The sequence below is a fragment of the Osmia lignaria genome, chromosome 5, assembly GCF_051020975.1.
Source record: "Osmia lignaria lignaria isolate PbOS001 chromosome 5, iyOsmLign1, whole genome shotgun sequence".
Lineage (NCBI taxonomy): Eukaryota > Metazoa > Arthropoda > Insecta > Hymenoptera > Megachilidae > Osmia > Osmia lignaria.
Window position 1 is genome coordinate 3,468,825 of NC_135036.1, and position 20,503 is coordinate 3,489,327.

At 45.7% G+C, this 20,503-nt stretch overlaps 1 protein-coding gene across 14 annotated transcripts in view; it reads right to left on the bottom strand.

Moving 5' to 3' along the window:
- The window catches only part of LOC117609861 (uncharacterized), a 261,342-nt gene that overhangs the window by 84,943 nt on the left and 155,896 nt on the right, over window positions 1-20,503 (bottom strand). The gene's annotated exons all lie outside the window — the stretch shown is intronic.

A 20,503-nucleotide genomic window follows, 5' to 3' on the forward strand; every position in this document is an offset into this window, starting at 1 on the left:
TTACGTCGAAAAAAAAAAAAAAGGTACATATAGATAGGCACTCTTTATACTTTGTAGTGCATATGTTCTAAAGTTTATTACACCTGCTTGTAAATAATAACTTCTACCATAAATTGTAAGCATCCGTGTCTGTGAGAACCATTGCTAAAGTGAGGGAGTCTCACGGTGGCAACCGTAGACAACGGACGTACGGAGAAGTGGTACTCTTGATTAGGAAGTTTTTAAGGAAGTGGTTTTCTGGGAACTTGAGTTTTCATTAGTGTCTTTTTTAGGGGGTTTTTCTTTGTACAAAAGTGTCACTCTTGGGGTCGCTTATTCCCGGGAAAGCGAGCCCAGGAGAAAATAGTGAATAAGGAGGGTGTGGTCCCTCCCTGCGACAAGGCATTGTCGCAGGGAGGAGAGGTTGTTCTAAGGAATGTAAGGAAAATAAGGCAGGAAAGTGGCGAAAAGAAGAAAAGAAGCAAGAGCGAAGGGGAGAGAACTGTAAAATTAAAGCAGAAGACGGAAGAACTCAACCTAAGTATGGATCAGGATGAGCTTGGTACCCCTGCGAAAAAGAAGGGGAACAAAAAGAAGGAGACTACGGCTCATTCTTTGAAGAGTGTTGTGGATGTAAGGACCGGGTCTGAAGAAAACAGAAAAGTTAGGAAGAGGGCAGCAGAGGAAGAGACGGACAATAACGAAGAAGGTAGTAAAAGAGATAGAAAAGAAGTCGAAGGTTTTCCAGTAGATAATACATCCCTCGTAGGTAGAAAACAAAGGGCCACACCTGACCAACAAGGCGCGGCGTCAACAGAGTATACGACTGAGGGTGAGAATATTGAAGGCGCAGCAGGAAAGGACATAATATCCTTAGGAGACAGAATAAATAGAAGAAGGGCACGAGGTGACAACAAACAGTTTTACGTAGAAGAGTTGAAGAGCAAAGAATGTATGGTTACAATGGTACTCGGGAAGGTTATCACAAGTAAATTCAAAAGAAATAACATAGTTAAGATCTATAGATTGCTTGGATCAAGGTCACGCTTTTTGCGGGGACTCAAAATGGTGGGTTTTAACAAAGCGGAACTTACTTTTAGCGACATGGCGGCTGCAAACGCCATCCTCAAAATGGCGGATCAAGAAGGCGCAGGATTTGAGGCCTTCCTTCCGGATCGGAAAAAAATGAGGAAGGGTGTGATTACAGAATGGGAGGATTCGGTTGAAGATCTTGAAGATTTTGTAATGCCGGGATAAGGAGAGTTCAAGTTCGAAAGAATGAGGAAAAAGGCGTTTAAGGACGGGAAAAGTGTCTGGACTGAGGGGGTGGCGATTTTAGTAACAGTTAAGGGGGACCGCTTGCCAACGGAGCTGAAAATTGGGGCGGGCCATGTAGCACTTCGTATCTACCCGTACGTGGAGCAGGTTAAACAGTGTTATAAGTGCTTTTCATACGGACACTTACAAATGCAATGTCGGAGCCTGAAAAAGTGTCTAGTGTGTTTGGGAAGAGAACACGGGACGTGCGACAAGTCCCCGGTGTGTTTGAATTGTGGGGGAAACCATACGTCCCTATCTAAAACATGTTGGGTACAGCAAAGGGAGAAATTAATCAGAAAAGTCATGGCCTATAAAAATGTGGCATACGCAACAGCCAAGGGTATAGTTGCAAATCAATTGGGAGAAAACTGGGACGAAGAGGAGGTCGGAAGAGATGGAGGCAGCAGAGATTATCCCATGCTGCCGACGAGAAGAATTGAGTGGTGGGAGGCAAAAGAAGTACCAATGGAAGATGAATTAGAACTGTTGAGGGAAGTCAAAAAGAAAGCGGAGGGGGGCAGGATGGGAGCGAGAAGATGGGAAAATGTTCCTGAGAATATGAGGAAGAGCCAGGGAGGGGGCAAAAGTAGGGGCAGGGGCAGGCTGAGACAAGAAGACTATGCCGCAGAGGATAGGTTACCCCGTGCTCAAGGTCTAATGGTTAGTGTTTCAAATGCGTTTGAGTCTCTGTAACAAGAGGAAGATGGGGCTGCCCCGGAGGAAGCTGAATATGTATTTGGAGATGGGCTACCAGTGGAACGTGCTATTAAAAGGATTAGTATGGTGGAACAGCGTGCCCAAAAAAGGTTAATCGGGCAGCTGGAAAAGAAGAGGGATGAAGAATTTCGCGGCTTAGGTTTATTGATAGGTTTAGTTTTATTATTAATAATTGGTGTATCTTTGGTTTTATTAGTTATCTCTTGGGAAAGATATGTTTTTGTATGCTACTGCGACTTGCGTCTCTTGAACATACTCGACTCCAGTTTTATGTTCTGTCACGAAGAGAGGGTATGTATCCTGAGTATGTTGAATATTTTTGCGATCACATGTAAAAGAAGGTTAAGAGTGGAGGAAGTTTTAGGTTGGGTTAAGTTTTTTCCAAAAAGCAGGCTGTACGAAGGAGAGTGCTTACTTTGGAAAGAATTGCTGATAGATTGCATAGAGACGAATTGGAAAGGTATTATCACTCGGTATAATCCAATTGGTTTAATGGTTATGTGTGTATATGGCCCCAATGGGGAGCTGAGGTCTGTTGAGGAGGGATCTCACAGTAAGAGTAGGTTTTGTTATACCTGTTGGAGTGACCTGAATATTAAAAGTATACTTTCTTGTAGGTGTCTGACTTGTTACTGCCCCCCTGTTGCAAAGCTTGGAGGGTGTGTTGGATAAAATGCGAAAGAAGAAGGGCGAAACTTGGAAGGGTAGTTGCGAAAAGGAAAAGAGGGGTTATAATCGAGCCAAATGGCTACTTCAATTTTCAAGGGTAAGTTTTGTCTGGGAACCTGGAATGCCAGGAGTGTTAGAGGGAAATTAAGCGAAATTAAGGAGAATATAAAAAATTTTGATATCCTAGGGATAACCGAAACATGGCTTAAAAAGAAAGATAGATTCGTTAGTCCGGGGTATAATATTGTTAGAGGTGATTTAAAAGAGGATAGACAGGGTGGGGGTTTGGCGTTTATAGTTGAGGAGAGTATAAAGTTTGCCGTAAGAGAGGACCTAACCTGGAAGGGGGCAGGAAGGGAAGTCTTGGAGATCTCGGTGGAAACTAAGAAGGGTGTGTGGGATATCCTCTTAGTCTACAGAAGACCAGGAGAGAAATGGAAAAGAGAAGACTGGGTTAAACTATTTAAAAACAAAAGACAGAATGTTGAAACAATTTTAATGGGCGATTTTAACGCTAGAAACAAAGTATGGAACTGCTACGTTGATAGTAGAGAGGGCTCCCTGTTGGAGGAGGTGGTTAGGGACTACGACATGTTCGTTATTAATACAAATACCAATTCAAGGCTAGGAACTGGTGGTAGGCCACCTTCGAATATTGACCTATTTATTGGTTCTCACTATGCGATGGATAGTGCAACGGTGGTGGAAGAAAGTGAGACCATGGGCTCAGACCACCAGGTGCTAGGTCTAGTTTTTGGAGATGAGGAGGAAAATAGAACCAAGGAAGTGGTAGGGTCGACTAGAAAGTTTAGGGTTGATAAAATAAATTGGGACTTGTTTGTAGCAACATCAAGTGAGGAAGCGACTTGCTTAATGGAAAATTGGAACGTAGAGGGATGGGAGAATTTTAGCATTGAGGATAGATGCAGGGAGTTTACGGAGGCAATAGTCAATATTATCAGGAAAGCGGGTGGTACAGTAACAGATAAGGGACTGAATAGCAATGATGCAAGAAAGAAAGCTAAACCAAAAAAAAATGTTAGGGGACAGACGTGGTGGGATAAAGATTGTAATGAAGCTAAAAAGGATAGAAGAAATGCAGTTAAACTCTTTATTAGGACGCCGAACCAGGCTAATTGGATTAATTTGAGGGAGGTGGGAAAGCGAATGAAAAAATTAATAGAGGAAAAGAAGTCTAAAGCTTGGGACGATTTCGCAGCATCAATTGATTGCTATACCAGTTCCAGGGAGGCCTGGCAAAAGATTAAACAAATTAAGAATGGGATCGGGAAAACCGGGTGCGCCAGTCTTAAGGAAAATGAAATAAATTCGTTGGAGGAGCTAGAAATAGGAAAAGTTTTTTCTTATGACTCAGAGGTGGCCCAGGGAGAAGAAGGCCAGGGGGAATTAGAAACCTCTGGTCAACTTTTGGGAGGGGAGTATGTTAGTACCGGGCAAGCTAGTATACAGGATTGTTTTGAAGAGAGGGACTTGCAGGGGATATTGGACTCAGTCCGTGTTTCCTCGGCCCCAGGAGAAGACGGAATTTCGTACCTCATTTAAAAAAAATAAAATAGCGGAATGAAGAAGTGCTTATTGAAATTATATAATTGGATCTGGGAGAACAGTTGTATTCCACAACGGTGGAAACAAGTAGTGATAAAGTTTTTGGAAAAACCCGGGAAAAAGGCCTTGAGACCTATCTCTTTGATTAACTGTATGGGGAAAATTCTTGAAAGGTTAGTGAAGGAAAGGCTGTGCGAATGGGTAGACAAAGAGGGGATAGTAGATTATCGACAGAGTGGTTTTATGAAAGGGCGATCTACAATGGATAATCTGGTGGCCTTGGTCACGGACATTAAGGCAGGTTTTAAAGCTAGAAAAGAAACCGTGGCAGCGTTTATGGATGTAAAATCGACATATGACCTAGTTAACCATAGCAAATTGAAGGCACTCTTAAAGGAAAGGAACTGCCCGGAAAGGGTGGTGGGTTTTATTGTAAACTGGCTGAAGGATAGATCAGCGACATGTGTCCGAAAATTTTTAGAAGGGGTTAGTGGTTCAATAAAGAGAGGGCTCCCACAGGGCTCGGTCTTGAGCCCCCTATTATACAATATATACACGGCGGGAATTTGTAGGGGGCTCGAGCGGTGGGGGGTGAGGGTTCTGCTGTACACGGACGATATCGTTGTATATGTCTCGGGCGAAGACATAAATGAACTAAGGGTAAAACTAGAAGGCGCGGTGGAGGTGTTGTTAGAAAATCTTAAGGAGATGGGGCTAGGATTGGCAGAGGGTAAAACCAAGGTTGTTGTTTTCTCAAAAGCAAGAGATAGAAATAAGGGTTATGGTGAATTTAGAATAGGCGGAGAACTACTGGAGGGGGAAGCACAGGCCCAGTTCCTTGGAATAATCCTGGACAGGTCCCTCAGTTTTAGTAAACATATAGAGATAGTTTCGAATAAAGTTAGGAAAAAGTTAAATATTTTGAGGTTTATTGCGGGTATCAAGAAGGGTGTCAAGCCGAGCACAATGTTGATCTTCTTTAAAGGACTGATTAGATCAGTGATAGAATATGGCCTGTTCCTTTTCTTTTGGGAGAACGAAAGAGCAATGAACAAAATTATGAGGTTACATAATGCGGGGGTTCGTACGGCTATGGGGTACAGAATAACTACCCTCATAAATGTAATGAACACGGAAGCGGGGATAATGGATCTGGAATCCAGGGCGGAGGCTTTATTAGAAAGGTTTGTGATGAAACATAGGATTAAGGGTAGGGGGGTGGTATATGAGGCGTTGATGAGAACCTTAGTGGTGAGAGAGGAAGAGCCGTCGGAGTGAGGGCTTGGCGTAGAGCAGAGGGGATAGCAGAAAGAGTTGTGAATGATAGCATGGGAAGGGAAGTTTCAAACAAAAGACGGGAGTTTGTAGAGGGGGGTGGAATAATAGTGGAGTGGGAAGTGGGCAAGCGTAGGAAAGAGGAAGATTTCCCAGACGAGCGTCTGATCAAGGAAATCAAAGATAGAATTTGGCCGAGCCTTGATAATAGGAGGGTAGTAGAAATTTACACAGATGGGTCCAAAAGGGGCTTGACAGAGGTGGTGGGCGCGGGAGTGGCAATTAAGGAAGTTTCGGGTGAATGGTTTGAGGAATCGTGGTCCTTAAACAAAGCCACGTCAGTTTTCTCGGCGGAGACTTTTGCGATATTACAGGCGGTTAGGAAGGCCAGGGCAAATTGGGGGCGGGAAAGAATCTTAACTGATTCAGCGAGTGCCCTTAAAAAGTTGGAGGGCTTCGCTAGAAGGATGGGGGGTAATCCCTGGATTCAAGAAATCATAGGTGAAATAATGGTGTTGGAAGAAGAAAATAAGACGAATGAAGGGGTCGGCCACGGGACTGGACTCCCAGGTAACAGACTGGGGTTCGCGTGGATTCCCAGCCACGTGGGCATTGAGGGTAATGAAAGGGCGGATATGAAAGCGGGGGAGGCGACAAATGGGGAGGAGGTGTTTGAATATGGGTTAGTGGAAAGGGATGTGCTGGGATATATCATGGAGGGAGCGTGGGTGAGAAATCACGAGAGGGCTAGAAGAAAGGGTGAAGTGAAAGGGGCAAAATATTTTTCAATGGAGGATAATAATGCTGGGGCAAAGAAGCCATGGTTCGATAGTATAAAAGGGATGAATAGGGGGGATCTAGTGAGACTGAGTAGAATCAGAGCGAACCATTTCAATTTGGGGGAATCGCTATTTAGGAAGAACCTGGCAGGAGAGAAAGGTTGTATTTGTGGGGCGGAACTAGAGTCCATTGAACACGTAGTATGGGAATGTGATAGATTCATAGAAAGCAGAGTAGAGCTTGATAGGTTCTTAATTACAAAGGGTTTCAATGAAGGGGAAGATGTTCAGAAAATGCTAATGGGAGGTGACTTGGGGGTCCTTAAACGCATCTCCAGGTTCCTAGACAAGATGGGGAAAGTTATTTAAAGGAAGTTCATGAAATAAAGTGGAGCAACGCATAGGAGGGACAGTAATGATATGGTTTGAGTGTGAGTAATTATATGAAGACATGAGAGGAGGGAAGGCGCTGCGAGCAAGCAAATGCGTATGGAATGAGTTTGTAATTTCTAATATAGGTTACATAAGTTATATTTAGCGCCTTAATGTAGCTAGACAATATAGGGGGCGTTTGCCCCCTCAAGCGCCATCTTGGGCAGAGCCCAAGAAAACTAATATACATACATTGCTAAAGTGAGATGGAAACCCTTCCCAATGGTTTGATCAGCTGATGAGAGCGAAGCGCTGTAAATGAAGTTTGTGAAAAACAAGAGTGTTGGCGAAATTCCCCATATCTACGCGGAACAACGAACTTGGCAACGAAAATACTTCGTTGGCGCGCCGTTACCGATAGCGGCAGCACCTCTCGGGCCCACTTTGTCAACGCGGTCTCCTCTCCAAGCGGAACCGGCACGATCGACGCCATGATCGATTCTTGTTCTTCTTGTACGATCGCTCGACGTAGTAACACGTGTTTCTCGGTCAACGCAATCACGTACAAGTTACATAGTTTTCGGCCCACGCGACGCTGATTGTTTCAGTCCGCGCTTTATTCTCTATTATTTGTAAAGTCGCTGAGTTCTCTCTCTCACTGAGTCCTCGGCTTTAGGAAATTTGATCTGCGTTGTCAGGTAGATAGAGGTTCTCACTTATCTTTCGCTGGACGAGTAGAACCTATCTATGGACGGAACCTGTAGTGGTGTGTCGTCCAGGTGTTGGGACGGTAGGGTAGATGTTTCGAGTGAAGATCACGCACTTCCGATCACAATGTATGTTTATTCGTTACTGGTACAGTTCTTGATTCGCGCACGTTTACAATCGAGTCTTACAGAATCTTGCTCTGTCGGAGCCCTGAGCTTCGTAGCAGAGTCATAAACGCTAGACTTAGTTAATTTATTGATATTACCGGAATCTTGCTCTGTCGAAGTACTGAGCTTCGTAGCAGAGTCGTGTAGATTCTAGAGTATCGAACTCTGGGCGGTACTTCACGGATTATCTTCGCGGATTTAATGATTTACAGATGGTCTGAATGATCTAGTCTGATCGCGATACTTTCGGTTTAGTACTATATTGATAAGTCGATGAACCGTTTAGATGTACTGATAAGAACTGCGCCTATAAGAACTTCTTACGAGAACTATTGGTAAAAACTGACTGCGTGCAGGCGGGCCCGGTCGCGTTATTTTATATTGATGAATGAGGTCGACATTTGATTTGGCAATTCGGGTGAATCACCTCGTTCGGATCGTCAGCGTTCTCGCCGACCCGCTGAGTTGCTCACTCAGAATTTGCGGAACGATGAATTTGGATGGTGCAATAGATGTTTAAAGAATTTGGTTGATGAAATAGAAGTTTCAAGAATGCGTCGCAGGACGTGACAATACATATATTATACTGATTTTAATTGTGAAATCAATCACAAAATTAAGGAAACTTATGTTTATTTATATGCATATAGAATGCGTCACAGGACGTGACATATTGTATTCAGTCCACGCGTGTGTTTCTTCATAGTTCGTAAGTGTAAATAATTGTTCAGTCTTAGACCACGCTTGACTATTGTATATATTTTTCCATTTGTTGAATTTCTTATGTAAATATATCTTGTTACCGTTACGCAGGTGTGTGTTACTTCTGACCGCGCTGACCACGCTAAATACGCAACATTTTGGTCCTTCGAGCCGGATTAACACGCCCCGGCTCGCGTAACGGTCGTTGTGACGCGTAACGGTTGTTTCGACGCCATTACGTACAGTGACCGCGCCTCACGCGAACTAAGTGACTCGCTTTGTGTGCGCGGAACACGGTGAATACTGACTTGTGCCGTTAAGTGACGCTTGTGATTTCGGAGAATTTTCAAAAGTGCTCAGTGACACTCAGAGGCGAAAATGCCGAAATCGCGTGATCCCTCCCCGGTTTCTAAACCGGAAGAGATGCCGGCGGCCATGACGGCAACCGATCAAGACGCAGCCCACGCACCGGAAACGGTTACGCAGCCATCTCAGGCCGCTCGACCACGCACGCCGACCACGCAAGTGCCTGAGGAGACGACGCAGCCCACTCGCACGCGCTCGCCCACGCGCCTGACACCGGAGCTCCAGGTGCGCTCTCGTGTCCAGGAGGCGCGGTTAGACACTCTCCTGGCCATGGTGGAGGATCTACAGGTCTCCCTCAAGGCCCCCGTTGAAGAGCCGGAGCTCATGCGCACCACCATCTTGGAGATCCACGCTGAGTTCCAACGCGAACACGCAGCCCACGCAAAGGTATGGCCATCCACGCAGCTTGATCACGCGTATTTCAAGGAGAAGGTGTCCTCAATGAAGCGCGCGTAGTGCTGTCCGCCCGCAAGCTGCTGGCGCAGCTCGAGCAAAGGATAAAACAGCTCACGCAGCCCGCTCAGACCACGCCGGCCGCTACAACCGACGCGTCCACGCAGCCCTCGGCAAGGCGATCCCGCCTCCCCGAGATCGTTCTCCCGAACTTCGAGGGAGATTACAGCAAATGGGCTGAATTCAAGGCCCATTTTGCGTCGGTGATTAGCGAACGCGCCGACCTCTCAGCCCACGACAAGTTTCTTTATTTGAAGGGCGCAATCACGGGCAGCGCGGCGAACTTGATCAGCCACTTTCCTACGACAGATGGCGCCCTAGACCAGGCGTGGCAGCCGTTCGATGGCCGTTATGATAACAAACGGCTTAACGTGCAGTCCCATATGGATCGGCTAGCGAACCTGAAGCCGATGAAACAGCGAAAGGCAGCCTCGCTCCTGAAGATGGTCAACATCATGCAGGAAACGCAGCAAGCGCTACGCTCGTTCGGGTTGGAGGACAAGCACAACTGCTTCCTCCTTACCATGTTGGTACGACTGCTCAACGCTGACACGCGCGAGCGTTGGTAGTCCTCGCTGGCCACGGAGAAGTATTATCCTACGCTAGAGGAATTGCCCACCTTCCTACTCGCCCACCCACGCACGCTCGAGCAATTGGAGCAACTCAGCACTGCACGTGCTACGCAGCCCACGCCAACAGCACCCGCAAGGACCACTCCGCCCACGCAGCCAACGCATCAACGCCCTGCGTCGTACAGAGCCGCCGTCCACGCAGGAACAGCGCGACCAGCGCTCCAGCTCACGCAGCACCCGCAGGGCACTCGCGACCATCGCAATCAGCGCTGTACCCGCGCGCCTTTTGTCAAAAGGACCATCATGTGTCCGCATGCCCGGTGTTCAGGGCACTGACGCCACATGACCGCGTGAATGTGGTCAAGGCTCACGCATTGTGTGTGAACTGCCTTGGCCACCACAATTTGCGCAGCTGCAGGACCACGCAGAGGTGCAAGTTATGTGAGGAGACCCACCACACTATGCTGCACGGGGCCGACGTGACCAAGGTGTTGGTACCTGGCCTTGTTCCGGCCGCAGCAGCACAGACAACGCACTCGCCGACCACAGCCGCAGCCGCACAGACCACGCTATCAACATCTTCAACGACAACCACGCATTGAAAAGACGGTGCAGTCGTCAACGCACCCGCAGCCATCGCAGTCCACGCACACAAAAATCGATCAGCCCACGCCACTAGTACACGCAGACCACGGACAACGCTTCTAGCAACGGCACTCGCAAGAGTGCATACTGACCTCGCAAAGCAGCAAGTAAGAATTCTGGTCGATTCAGGTTCTGAAGTTTCGCTTATTTCAGAGACTTAAGTAAACCAGCTTAGTCTCAGAAGACAACGCTCCTCATTGGATGTCCACGGAGTTGATGGAGCAAGGACCTCGCAAACGAATGGAGTGGTCAATATTACCCTCCATTCCATCTACAGACCGCTCTCAGTCACCGTTCAAGCACACGTGCTTGCGAAGGTGACCACTTGCTTACCATCGGACCCGCCAGCTCGTCCAACGCTGCCATTGCATCTGAAGAAATTGAATCTAGCTGATCCTCAATTTCTCAAATCCAGACCAGTGGACATCATTCTCGGAGCGGACGCATACGGGCAAGTCATCAAGCCAAACATTATTCGGCACGTTTCAACACCGTTGATCGCTCAACTTTCGATCTTCGGTTGGCTCATAATCGGGCCCCTCGAGGGCATTCAGACCATTCGCAGGACTTCTCATCAGGTGACAATCAATAATACTGATCGCCAACTGAGTGAGTTACTCAGCCGCTTCTGGACGCAGGAAGATCCACCGCAGGACACGGCACCCTTGCTCACACCAGAAGAGCAAGAGTGCGAAGATCATTTCAAGACCACGCATTCAAGAGACTCCGCAGGAAGATACATCGTGCGATTGCCGCTCAAACTTCATCCACGAGCACTCGGCAATTCGTATCAGACAGCGCACAATTGTCTCCAACGGACTCTCAGACGACTCAGCAAGGACGCACAGTACAAACAGCTGTACACCAAGTTCATGCCCGAGTATGAGCAGCTTGGTCACATGGTAAGACTGAACAATGACTCAATAATCAGTCCGTTTCAGTACTTTCTTCCGCACCATGGCGTTCTCAAGTTGGGCAGCACGACCACCGCTTTACGCGTGGTGTTCAATGGCTCCAGCCCGACTTCTTCAGGATACTCATTGAATGATCTTCTTCACACCGGTCCAAATCTGATGCTGAACATCGCAGATCTGCTCATCTGGATACGCAGATTCAAACACCTGTTTGCAACCGACGTCACGAAGATGTACCGCCAAATCAAGGTGCATCCTGAGGACTGGAGCTTGCAGCAGATACTCTGGCTTGATGAAACGCAACAGGAAACGCAGTACCAGCTGACCACGGTCACGTACGGAACGAAGGCTGCACCGTATCTGGCCGTGAGAACACTCTTGCAACTCGCTGACGACGAAGGGTCGAAATATCCCCTTGCCGTGGAACCCATCAAAAATGGCAGGTACGTCGATGACATTTTTGGTGGCGCAGATACCGCAGATCATCTACAGGATGTTGCAAATCAGCTGACGCAACTTTGCCAAGCTGGTGGATTCCCTTTGGCAAAATGGCATTCCACCAGCAAATCGTTGCTAGAAGCCCTCGCTACCGATCAGGACAACGCTGCAATCTCGTTTGACGACTGTGAAACCAAGATTCTCGGAATCAAATGGACACCGCATGAAGACGCTTTCAACTTCGCAACCATATCAGCTACTCAACGCACGCAGTTCACGAAACGCCTCGTCCTCTCAGAAGTAGCACAACTATTTGATCCTCTCGGTTTTGTTGCACCTGTAGCAACATCAGAGAAGATGTTCGCATCAGAGAAGATTTAACGCGCCTGGCCAGGCTATCCATCCCACGGTGGTTCAACACAATGACCACGTCAACGGTTGAACTGCATGGTTTCTCTGATGCTTCTGTCTTCGCAATGGCAGCCGTCGTCTACCTCGTTGTCCACACACCGTCCACGGGTACCCACACAGCTCTAATCTGTTCGAAAACGCGAGTGACACCACTCAAACGTCTGACCATCCCGAGGTTGGAACTCACAGCAGCGCTGCTACTTTCCAAACTGATGCGGCATGTTCACGCTACTTTGAACATGACCGTCTCTCAGACATTCATGTGGACGGATTCTGAAGTTACGCTGGCATGGATCAAAACGCACCCCTCCAAGTGGAAGGATTACGTACGCAACAGGGTAACCCAAATCCAGGAGATCACGCAGAACTATCACTGGAGGCATGTACCAGGATCATCGAATCCAGCTGACTGCGCGTCAAGAGGCATGACGACAGATCAGCTTCAACAGCACTCGCTTTGGTGGACGGGACCACCGTGGCTCACGCAATCGCAGAACGCATGGCCCAAGCAGACCAGTGTCGACGCAGACGAGTTGGGCGCCCCTGAAACTCGTGCTGTCGTCTCACTTCACACGGCAAACGCAGTAAAAGAATATTCATGGGAGTTAATCTATAAATATTCTTCTTTTCACAGACTACTCAGAATTACTTCGCTTTGCCTCAAATTCGTGGACAAGCTGTTCAAACGACAGGACGCTTCGCCCACGCATTTCATCACAGCAGCTGATATGGAAAGGGCCAGAATCCACTGGATTCAGGCCACGCAGTCTACATTCTTCAAAGACGAACTCGCTGCACTCGTTAAAGGAACAACGCTTCCTTCAACGCATCCGTTCACAAGGCTCACCGCTTACCTCGACCATCAAGGAATCGCCAGGGTAGGCGGACGCCTCCAACATTCTGAACTCTCGCACGATGGCAAACACCCTGTGATTTTGCCTCGTGATTCGAGACTCTCAACGCTTCTCATCGACCACGCTCATCGTCAGACAATGCACGGAGATACGCAATCCACTCTTGCCTTTCTCAGACAACGCTACTGGATAATCGGTGGACGAGCTCCAGTGAAGACGCATATCTTGAGGTGCGTGCAGTGTGCTCGGCAGAGGGGGATCCGTGCCCATCAACTGATTGGCCAACTACCTCTTTGTCGGGTCACTCCATCGCGTCCGTTCACCCACACTGGGGTGGACTACGCAGGACCGCTCACGCTGAAAATTTGGAAGGGAAGAGGAGCCAAGACGCAGAAAGGGTGGATTTGCGTATTTGTGTGCTTCGCAACCTCCGCCATGCACTTGGAAGTTGTATCAGACTACTCTACAGACGCCTTCATCGCAGCTTATCGCAGATTCACCTCAAGAAGAGGCATCGCAGCCGCTCTCTATTCAGACTGCGGAAGCAACTTCCAAGGAGCAGACACGCAACTAAAGAAGCAGTTCACGCAGAGCACGCAGGAAAATCAGCACATCGCAGCCCTGCTCGCTGAGGACGGAACTCAGTGGCATTTCAACCCTCCTGCCGCCCCACACATGGGTGGAAAATGGGAAGCGGTTGTGAAATCACTCAAATTTCATCTCAAGAGGACAGTTGGGGACGCTCTACTGACGTACGAGGAATCAGTAACATTGCTCACGCAGATAGAAGCGATCCTCAACTCGCGGCCACTGGAACCTCTCAGCGACGATCCTGACGACGTCTCAGCCCTCTCACCAGGACACTTCCTGATTGGATCGCAGATCAACGCAGTGCCAGAGCCCATGCTTCTCGACATCGCAGTCAACCGCTTGTCAAGGTGGCAATTTCTTCAGCAACGCGTCCAACAATTTTGGAGGCTCTGGTCCACGCAGTACCTTCAACGACTCCAGGCAATTTCGAAGTGGCACTGTTCTTATCACTGATGAACGCTTGCCCTCAGGGAAGAGGCCCATGGCACGGGTTCTCAAACTCCTACCAGGCAAGGACGGATTGACCAGGGTCGTCGAACTCAAGACCGCCACCACGACGCTCACGCGGCCCATCGCCAAGCTGGCCATTCTACATCAGCCCTCTCAAGACAGCTCGGACACGCAGACCTCATCACCGACCAGTCGCTGATGGCCGGGGGGAAATGTTGGCGAAATTCCCCATGTCTACGCGGAACAACGAAGTTGGCAACGAAAATACTTCGTTGGCGCGCCGTTACCGATAGCGGCAGCACCTCTCGGGCCCACTTTGTCCATGCGGTCCCCTCTCCAAGCGGAACCGGCACGATCGACGCCATGATCGATTCTTGTTCTTCTTGTACGATCGCTCGACGTAGTAACATGTGTTTCTCGGTCAACGCAATCACGTACAAGTTACATAGTTTTCGGCCCACGCGACGCTGATTGTTTCAGCCCGCGCTTTATTCTCTATTATTGTATTCAGTCCACGCGTGTGTTTCTTCATAGTTCATAAGTGTAAATAATTGTTCAGACTTAGACCACGCTTGACTATTGTATATATTTTTCCATTTGTTGAATTTCTTGTGTAAATATATCTTGTTACCGTTACGCAGGTGTGTGTTACTTCTGACCGCGCTGACCACGTTAAATACGCAACAAAGAGACATAAAAGTGTTGTAATAAGAGAGAGCGATTAAAGTATAATCCATTGATTTTGTAATAGCACGGGACTACATTGGCTTTCAGCCAATCCAAATGCGCGCGGCTGATAGCGTTCGTTGGGCATAAAGGAGCAGATTGACTGTAAGCTCCTAAAGTAAGCCACCCGAAGGCTCGAAAAGCCCACAATCGGGAAATCAATAAAGTAAAGTAAGGTCAAATAGTTATGTGTAATGTTTGACAGGTATAGAGTGAAAATTATGTGGAAATTGAATGCAATTACTTTCTTGCAAAATATCTCTGGAATTATGATTAAGGGTAAACTTTACCTCAGGGGCCCAAAAATTATGGCCTTTTTTTTCAATCTTCTCGAAGTATTTAACGAGTAGAATCTAAAAATTCTAGTTTTAAGGCGCGGAATCCATCGGCTCAAAAGTTATACGTGTGTAAAAGTGAGCGTTTTTAGCGTATGTATTAATATATAATAATATATCCTTTTCTATATTTTCAGCCTCTGTTCAGACATTGATGAGGAAATTATAACCAAAAAATTATGGGGTAGAAAAGTTAATTAGATACATTAAAGAAATATTGCAGCGTGGAATGAAATACCAGGACAAATAACAAAAATGTACTCTGAAAACAGATGCAATTACTTTCTCGCAAGATATATCTGGAAATATGTTTAAGGTAAAGAAATATTAAACCTTATTGTCTTCAATACATCCTTTATTCCAAATTAATGTTGTTGAGTACAATGTATCAATAAATAATAATATGATTTCTGTTTCTTTATTTTCAGCATTTATTCAGATAATTGATGAGGAAATTATAACAAAGAATTTATGGAGTAGAAAAATTTGATAAATACAGTGAACAAACTATCCAAAGAAGAGGATTATTAAATTAGATAAGTTTGTCTTCCAAACCATGGACTATAAAAACCATGTAATAACAAAAATTTTGTTATTTGTCCTAGTATTTCATTCCACGCTGGTTAATTTCTTTAATATATCTTGTAACGTGGTGACACGTGTGCCCCCCCCCCCCCCCCCCGTTACAATCGCTGCGCTTCTCTCACCTCCCACTCCCACATCGAGATAACCCCTAACCCTTCCCTTATCTTAACCCTTTCCCCCTGTCCACCGGTGTCGGGCCGATGGAGGTGTTACGACGAGCCGCCTAAACGTACGTTAATCGAATTCTTCCCACGATCGGACAAACATCGTGTTACGGCCACCCGCCTAAACGATCGATATTCGAACAATTGAACTCCTCACGACCGGACACCTAAACATCATATTGCGACCACCTACTTAAGTATTCGATAAGACGCGTTCTCACGGACATCCCACCTTGTCAATCATCGGCCCCTTCTCCACCACCAACGACATTATAAAAGACCTTACCGGACATAAGCGCAGTCAGTCGGGATCATATTATAAAAATAAAGTGCTAAACCTTTAAAAGTGCCATTCATTTAAAAACCTGTGAACTTTCCACGTGACAGAGGCGACGGACAGAACCGACGAGGACTACCCCAGCAGGAGCTTCGAGGCCGGCGACAGACCCCCAACCCCTCCCAAGAAAAGGGAACAACGTCGGACTTCAAAACCATCAGACGAAGCAGCCAGACGATGCAGAAAAAGCCCACCCGGAGCCATCTGTCGCCGAGCCCGAGGACCTCAGCCCACACCCGTCGCCACAGGACATTCGCCAGCCCCATCGACCCCGATCACCGGTAAATTGATAAGTCTATAATCGATCTATCCGATCTATCGATCTGTCGAAGTACTGTGCTTCGTAGCAGAGTCGTATAGGTTTAGACTTACTTAATTTATCAAGTTACCGGAATCTTACTCTGTCGAAGCACTGAGCTTTCGTAACAGAGTCGTGTAGATTCTTAAATATCGAACTCGGAGCGGTACTTCGCGGATTATTTTCGCAGGTTTCGGTACGTGTATTTGAATTGAATCCCGAATTACGAGTGGCGCGGATTATTACTTGAACTGTTATTCACGAGCTGGCGAACTAAACGGACTGGCCAAATTGAGCGCATTAACGAACTACGCTTTCGGATATTATTGTTACTGCACGTTACGGACTGCTTGACTGATGAACTGATCTGGTCTGGTTCTGAGACTGTGACGAGCTGGTTCGATCGCGTTATTTTATGTTGATGAGTGAGATCAACGTTTGATTTGTCAATTCGGGTGAGCCACCTTCGCTCGGGTCATCAGGAGTTGAGATGAAGTAGGAATTTAAAAAATGCGTCACAGGATGTTACACTGATAAGCCTTTTCCCCACGAAAAAAAAGGTTAGGTTAGGTTGCATTAATATTGTTTTGCAGATATTGAGTGGATTGTTTTCTCTCCGTCCTCTTTTCACTCGCTGTCCTTTTTTATTTACGTTCGAGGCAGTGGACAAATTTCAAACAATGTAAGAACTACACGATATTCGTGAATCCATACGACGCAAATATGTGCGATCCTGGAATGTGCCCCACTAATTCTCTTACTCTCTTCCTTTAGAAATCACAGATATTCGTTCAGTATTAATCTAGACGAGCTACGGTGAATATCGGTAAGTACCAAATTATATGTACCAATATTTTATAATTTAAAATGGCCTAGTGGGTGCGCTGTGTCGCAGGATGAAGTTGACCGTGCCATTGCTCGGAGCATCGACAACACAAGGGCATACAGGGAGGATAGATCCAGTCCCTTCTTCTCGATATTGAGAATGTTAGGTAGGGGATTCCACAGGGCACTAGATGATCCGGGGTTCCAAAGCGATCCGACGTTATAGGACATCATATCGTGCAGGGTGGGCCAGTCCCACTTCTATTTGGATTTGACTGGTTTGGGTGAGTACCACTTCAAAGGGACTCGGATCAGAGAGGATGTGACTATGGGCTTTAACCAGCTGGTTAACTATCACATATACAGTAGTATTAATAGTGCTGCAAGTGGTGTGGCAGCAACTAGTAATTTGCCAACATCACTTAGAGTTAGGACGTGGATAAGTACTGGTAACAGCCTATATGCTGGAGAGCAGGGACAGTGTCAGATAGAGCATATACGCAGATGAATTTTAATAACGCGTTCTCACGGATATCCCACCTTGTCAATCATCGGCCCCTTCTCCACCACCAATGACATTATAAAAGACCTTACCGGACATAAGCAGAGTCAGTCGGGATCATATTATAAAAATAAAGTGCTAAACCTTTAAAAGTGCTATTCATTTAAAAACCTGTGAACTTTCTACGTGACACTGGCATAAGTGCATTATATCGAATGGAGATTACTTTGAAGGGGATGAAATTAACTTGAATGAATAAATACAGATTTTTCATTATATAACAAAAGTCACCTTATTTTTCGGACACATCGATAAAGAACCAGAACTGATTTTAAGTTCTCATAACTTTCTGGAGCGTGTTAAATCCTATATCGATCGTTACGGATTTGAGAATATGTATAATTCAGATTCTGGACGAACTTTGGCGTTGAAAGGTACGAAGAAAGTAGAAACGGCAATACAGTCAATTCCATCCACTACTCATAGCTACACTATACAACCTACAATATTTGCAAGCGGAAAACTGCAATCTCCTCTCTTCGTCGTGTTAAAGGAAACATCTGGAGAGTTTGGACCTAGGGTACAACAAACTATGTTTAAACCAACGAACATTTTGGCTACCGCGTCAACTTCTGGAAAACTGACCAACGAACATTTTAAAATTTGGTTAAAAGAAGTTTACTATCCTAATACAAACAAGAAGACTGCTTTACTATTAGATTCTTGGAGCGGACATTGTAGTCGTAGTATTGTGGAAGCTACATCGGAAAATAAAGAATTAGTAGTATTTACGATTCCAGCAGGGACAACAAAATATTTACAACCATTAGACGTGTACGGATTTCGTGTATAGAAAAATTTTGTTCGCTGGTTTTCGGACACAGTCATCCTATTACATTACGAGATTAATCTCCATACGAGGGACAATATTTTAAACTTCAATCGCTGGCTCATAATCAATTTTCTTCCCCACGATTTGAAAATGTGAGAATAGGCGTTCCCCTCCATCACCTTCTCTACTCTCCCCACCTAAGCGGCCCAGGGGACTGCGTCGCTAGACAAAGGCTCGCTAGTGGCATTAGCTGACCGTGTACCAAAGAGATAGCTTCAGTCGTTGTTTATCATATACAGGGTGTCCCGTAACGCATTTTCACCCTCTCAGGTGGTGGCAGGTGGGGTGATTCTGAACAACTTTTTCCATTGCGAAAAAGTGGTTTGAAGCTTCCTTTTTGAATTATTAAGCAAAAACACTGACCAATCCGAGCACATATAGCGCGCGGGCTCAGGGACGGCAGCGTCGGCTACGACAGCGGGGCTTGACGCAGGTCGCAAACAAACGGCTCGGCGCCTCGTTAGCATAGCACAATAAAAAAATTGAAGTAGTTAAACATTTTTTGTTGTTGTTGAAAACGAATACGGAATCTAATCTCTTGTCGCCTGTTATTATGTAAAAAAGGAAATTTTAAACATTCTAAGTAAAAAATAAAAATGTTTGCAATGAAATAATGAATACAAATTTTAAAACAATTTCTACATAAAAAATAAAAATGTTTGAAATGAAATAATGAATAGAAATTTTAAAACAATTTCTAAATAAAAAATAAAAATGTTTGAAATGAAATAATGAATACAAATTTTAAAACAATTTCAATGAAACTTACCCATTCGTTCGTAAATGTACCTGCTATGCTGAAAGCAGATAATTCCTACCTGGGTCTATTCTGGGTTATTATGTCGGTCTTCATCACTCGACGAAGAAACACGTGTGCGGAACAGCTGATTTGATGGTCGGGCTAGTGAACTCGCCTCGTTTATTGCACTTAGGTATTGCACTTACGTAGCCCTTTTCGGGGTCAATTTTTTCACTAAAACGACCGCACAACATCACTGTCACTTTTCACGCACTTTAACCTGACTTGAATTATTATTGTACGTAAATAACTAAATTCAATTGAATTGTCTTTACGTACAGCTGAACTTTTTTATTGAAGAACGTCGTGGTACAAAAAAGTTTCTTCAACTGTCTTCGCTTTCCGTTTCCCTCGGGCCGCGACTTCGCGCAACACGGAAGCTGTTAGCTGCGACGTCACAAACGTTCAATAAATTGCTGGCCCCGAAAGGGGCCGATTGTTTTAATCGATGAACCAATGTTTCCTCTACGTTTAAACAATGGGTGGCCCCGAAAGGGGCCGATTGTTTTAAAGTATGAAGGGTTCAATGTACCCCCGTTCATGCTGTATGCAAATTGCAGCGCGTGAAGCAACCGACCGCTGCACCTTCCGCAATGTTTCTACGCTGATGTTTGCGACGGCACCATGAATTAGTGCCATCGCCTGGTCCGCCGTTTCAAACTTTGGAAATGTTTATTGTTCCAACCATTCGAAAAATCGACAACGTCGAGTTTTTTCCAGCCAAGTAAACCCTCGGATGTCGAAGTTACTGTAACACCTTTGCCGATTGCTAATTGACCCTTCGGAAAAACCCACTTTGGGGATGAAACGAAAAAGTCAAATTCAGGTAAACCGATGTCATAAACCTCGTATAAAAACCGTCAAACTGTTGGAACAGAAATAAGTTTCATTGAAATTGTTTTAAAATTTGTATTCATTATTTCATTTCAAACATTTTTATTTTTTATTTAGAAATTGTTTTAAAATTTGTATTCATTATTTCATTGCAAACATTTTTATTTTTTATTTAGAATGCTTAAAATTTCCTTTTTTACATAATAACAGGCGACAAGAGATTAGATTCCGTATTCCTTTTCAACAACAACAAAAAAT